This window comes from Pinus tabuliformis, chromosome 6 (assembly GCF_031772625.1).
Source record: "Pinus tabuliformis cultivar Carrire ecotype Pingquan chromosome 6, CPIR1, whole genome shotgun sequence".
Taxonomy (NCBI): Eukaryota; Viridiplantae; Streptophyta; class Pinopsida; order Pinales; family Pinaceae; genus Pinus; species Pinus tabuliformis.
Genome location: NC_142292.1, coordinates 2,026,825,479 through 2,026,830,317, shown reverse-complemented (window position 1 = coordinate 2,026,830,317; position 4,839 = coordinate 2,026,825,479).

The window sequence follows — 4,839 nt, the reverse complement described above, 5'->3', positions numbered from 1 at the left end:
AAGGACGTTTTCACCCTGATTGTCTACCCTAGGCACCTCCAAGGGAGGTTTTCACCCATGGATCTTATTCTATTTTTTCTCTCTTTTTTTGCATCACTGGGCTGCCTCAGAAGAGGTTTTAAGCCCAATGATGGGACTCAAGCACCTCATGGAGGTTTTCACTTGAGTCCTTATTATTTTTTCCTTTTTTTCTCTATTTCTTCAATGTGTGGAGGCTGAGACATGCCCCACTACCATCACTGTTTTATATAGATCTTCAATGAACTCTCACTTGGAGAGGGGCTTCTTTTAAATTTTCAACCTATGTCCATTGACAAGCATGGGGATGACTTCTTCATCAATGGTTCTGATCAGAACTGAACCATTATCATTACATCTTTCCACAGTGTATGGTCTCAGCCATCTTGTCCTGAGCTTGCCTTTAAAGTCTTTATACCTTGAATCATAGAGCAGTGCCCAATCTCCCTCTTGGAATTGCTTCTCCTTGATATTTCTATCATGCCATATCTTCCTATGAAGCTGAACTACCTCTATGTGTAGGAGGGCATGCACTTTTTGTTCATCCGATCCATTGAGTTGGAGTAGTCTTTCCTTTTGTGCATGGCTGAGGTCTAGGTCTAGTTGAGCTTCCATCCTTAGTGTATTGTATTCAAATTCTATTGACAGCAAAGCCTTCTTCCCATAGACCAGTTCATAGGGTGTGAACCCTATGGTGGTCTTCCATGTTGTGTTGTAGGCCCAAGTGGCCTCAACCAATCATTCTGCCCAATATTTTTTGTTGTTGCTCACTACCTTGATCCGAATTCCTTCCAAAGCTTTGTTAGTGACTTCCACCTGCCCGTTGGCTTGTGGATGGTAAGGGGTGGAATCCTTGTGCTTGATTTTATGATGTGTGAGCAGGTCTTCAATCAAATTGGAAGTGAACTGACTACCTTGATCTGTGACTAATTCTCTTGGAGACCCGAACTTGTAGAATATGTTTTCTCTTTAAAAATCAGCTACTTTTTCCTCTATTGCTGCTTTGATTGCTTTTGTTTCTACCCACTTTGTTAGGTAATCGGTGCACACAATGATGTGTTGCTTCTGTTTTGAAGGAGGGTTGATAGGACCTATAAAGTCCATGCCCCACTTCTCAAATGGCTCAAAGGTCACTTGAGGTTGCATGGTCATCTCATCTTTTGGAGTAGGTTTCCCCATCCTTTGACACCAATCACATTGGCTGGTGTATCTCCTCACATATTGATGAAGAGTGGGCCAATAGTAGCCTCCTTGAAATATTTTAAAGGCAGTCCTTTTTGCTGCAAAATGGCCTCCACAAGGCCCATCATGATAGGTCAGGAGAATGTCAAAAACTTCCTCCTCCCTGACACATCTTCTCAAGATCTGATTTGGGCCATGTTTGAAGAGATTGCCCCCAATCCAGGTGAAAGGGGCACTTTTCCTCAAGATCTTGCTCTTCTCCTTTGAGGACAGGTGTGGTGGAAACTATGCTTGATAGTGATTGAATTCTAACTCCTAGTCATGTTGAATCTAGGAAGGTGTCATTTGTTATAGGTGGAGTTTAGACTGTGTTGCTAGAAGAGTAACCCCCTGTAAACTATGTTGCAGAGCTTGATGAGATGGTTGATACTGTCATTGTAGATGGAAATATTGCTTCATCCAAATTTCATCCACCGGAGTACTGAGATAGCAAACAAGTGTTCATCTGGCATTTGATCATCCACCTTTCCTTCTTCATCTGCAGGCAAATTCACTCTAGACAAAAATTCAGCAACAACAGTTTCTTTACCAGGTTTATCAACAATGGTCAAATCAAACTGCTGCAGTAAAAGCCATCTAATAATGCGAGCATTTACATCCGGTTTGCTCATTAAATATCTAATTGCAGCATGATCAATGTGCACAAAGGTTTGATACCCTGTGATATAATGTCTAAATTTTTTTAAGGAATGCACCATAGCTAGGAGTTCCTTCTCAGTCACCATGTAGTTTAACTCTACGTTTGACAAATTTTTTCTTATAAAGTATATGGCATAAGGTAACTTTTCATCAATTTGTCCTAAGGCTACTCCTATTTCTTTGTTCGAGGCATCTGTGTGAATGTGGAAAGGTAGGGCCCAGTTTGGGCCTCTCAAAATTGGGGTAGTCACAAGTTGGCTTTCCAAGGTATCTAGGGCTTCTTGACAGTTTTCGGTCCATATGAACTCGGCATCTTTTCCTAAAATACCAAACAATGGAGAGGCTAACTTACTGAAATCTTTAATGAATCTTCTGTAATATCTAGCTAAGCCTAGGAAACTTCTGACATCTCTCACCTTTTGAGGAGGTGGGACCCTTTGGATGATGGCGACTTTGTTGGGGTCCACTTGCAGTCCTTGTTGAGATATTGCATGACCTAGCACAGTCCCTTCGGTCATAAAAAATTCACATTTTTCCGTACTGAGGGATAGGTTCATTTCAATGCACTTGCCCAAGAATTTTCCTAGGTTAGATAAAGCTTCCTGAAAGTTAGAACCATAAGGAGTGAAATCATCCATATATATTTCCACTGCATCATGAACGAGTTTAGAAAATATACTCAATACTGCTCTCTGAAAAGTGGCTGGATCGTTGCACAAACCAAAGGGAAGGATCCGATATGCAAAGGTACCCCAAGGAGAAGTGAAAGTGGTCTTATCTTGGTCTTTTGGGTTGATTTGAATCTGATTGTACCCGCTAAACCCATCTAGGAAGGAGAAAAACTTTTTCCCCACAAGACCATCTAACACATGATCTATGAAAGGCAAAGGAAAATGGTCCTTTATAGTGGCTTTATTCAATTCCCGATAATTGACATAGATTCTCCACTTGCCATTTTTCTTTGGCACTAGCACCAAAGGAGAGACCCATTCACTGTCAGAGATTGGGTAGATGAATCTTGCATCAAGTAATTTTTGCAATTTTTCCTTAACAATGTCTTTAAGGGTTAGATTCATCCTCCTTTGAGGTTGCCTGACTGGTTTGTAATTTTCCTTAATGTATATATGATGAGTACATACTGAAGGGTGCACTCCCTTCATCTCCTTATAACTCCAGGTGAAGGCATCTAAATGTTTTCTCAATAAGATGCACAACTCCTTTTCCTAGGAAGTGGATAGGGATGGATTGATTTTCAAGGTTCTGTCAGGGCCAAACTCTATATTCTTAACATGGAGAGAGGTCAGGTCGGCCACACAGAGATCAGTTAAGGGATTGTTTTGGGTTTCTTTCACTATGTCCTCTAATGGCAAGGTACTGGGGGTGGATTCTGAATTAAATTCTCAATGATATCATCCTCATCTTGCGATTTCCCCCCCATGATAGTTTCTAATGTACAAAGTGGTGCAGAATAGACTTCATCCTCATCATCCTCCTCTAACCAGAGAGGTAAATCATGTTCTAACAAGGGTTGGGGAGGAGGGTATAGGACTAACTGTTTGGACATATGCCCATTCTTGATGGTCATGTTCCCAGCCCGACAGCTGATATAGGCATCGACAGTAGCTAACGAGGTCTTCCAAGGATGAGAGGATACCTAGTGAGTTTTGCCTTCGGCTCGAGAACCAAGAAATCAGCAAGGTACTCCCAAGAATCAATGGAGATCATCACATCTTCGACAATCCCCTTAGGGGTTACGGTGGAGCAGTTTGCTAGCTGCAGTACTGTCGTGGTCTTCCTCAAGGAGCCTTGGAGGTTGAGTTTGAGCATGGTGTCCTTTGTCATCACATTAATGGCAACTCCCAGATCAATTAAGGTGTGTGGGATCATGGTGCCATTGATGTGGACATCAACTACTGGGCTTCCAGGGTCCAAATATTTCAAACAAATTACCTACCCCAACATCAGGTCGGATAGTTGTAACTAGTTTGCCTCCAAGGAGGTTTTCATCCTAGTTGCCTGCCCTAGGCACCTCAAAAGAGGTTTTCACCCAGAGGTATTTTTATTTTCTTCTCTCTTTTTTAAAACACCCTTGGGCCGCCTCAAGAGGTTTTCAACCAAACAGGGGGACTCGGGTGCCTCATAGAGGTTTTCACCTAAGTCTCTTTATCTTTTCTATTTTTTTTTTCTTTTTTTCTTTTTTCTTTAGGGACTTGGTGGGGTGGAAGCTGACACTTACTCCACCACCATCACTGTCTTGCTGATGCTGTTGATGAATTCTTACTTTGCCAAGGGCTTCTTATCGATCTTCAATCTATACCCATTGACAAGTAAAGGGATATCCTCTGCATCAGTGGTTCTTATCTGTACAACACCATTATCATGACATTTTTCTATGACATAAGGCGCTAACCATCTATTCCTTAACTTACCTTTAAACTCCTTGTACCAGAAATCATACAACAAAGCCCAATCACCTTATTGAAACTATTTGTCCTTTATATTCTTTTCATGCCAAATTTTCCTTTGAACTTGAGTCACCTCTGTGTGTAGGAGGGCCTGCATCCTAAATTCATCTAGCCCAGTCAACTGGCGAAATATTTCTTGTTGTGCCCTGGTGAGATTTAGATCCAGTTGTGCTTCCATTCTTAAGGTGTTGTATTCAAATTCAATGGACAACAAGGATTTCTTCCCATAGACCAGCTCATAAGGAGTGAACCTAGTGGTGGTATTCCAGGTGGTATTGTAGGCCTATCTGGCCTCAACTAATCTATCAGTCCAATCCTTTATGCCAATGCTAATCATTTTGGTCAGAATGCCTTCCAGTGCTCTGTTGGTTACCTCCACTTGCCCATTAGCCTGTGGGTGGTAAGGAGTGGATGTTCTGTGCTTGATCTTGTGTTGGCTTAACAAATTCTCAATCATGTGAGATGTAAATTGACT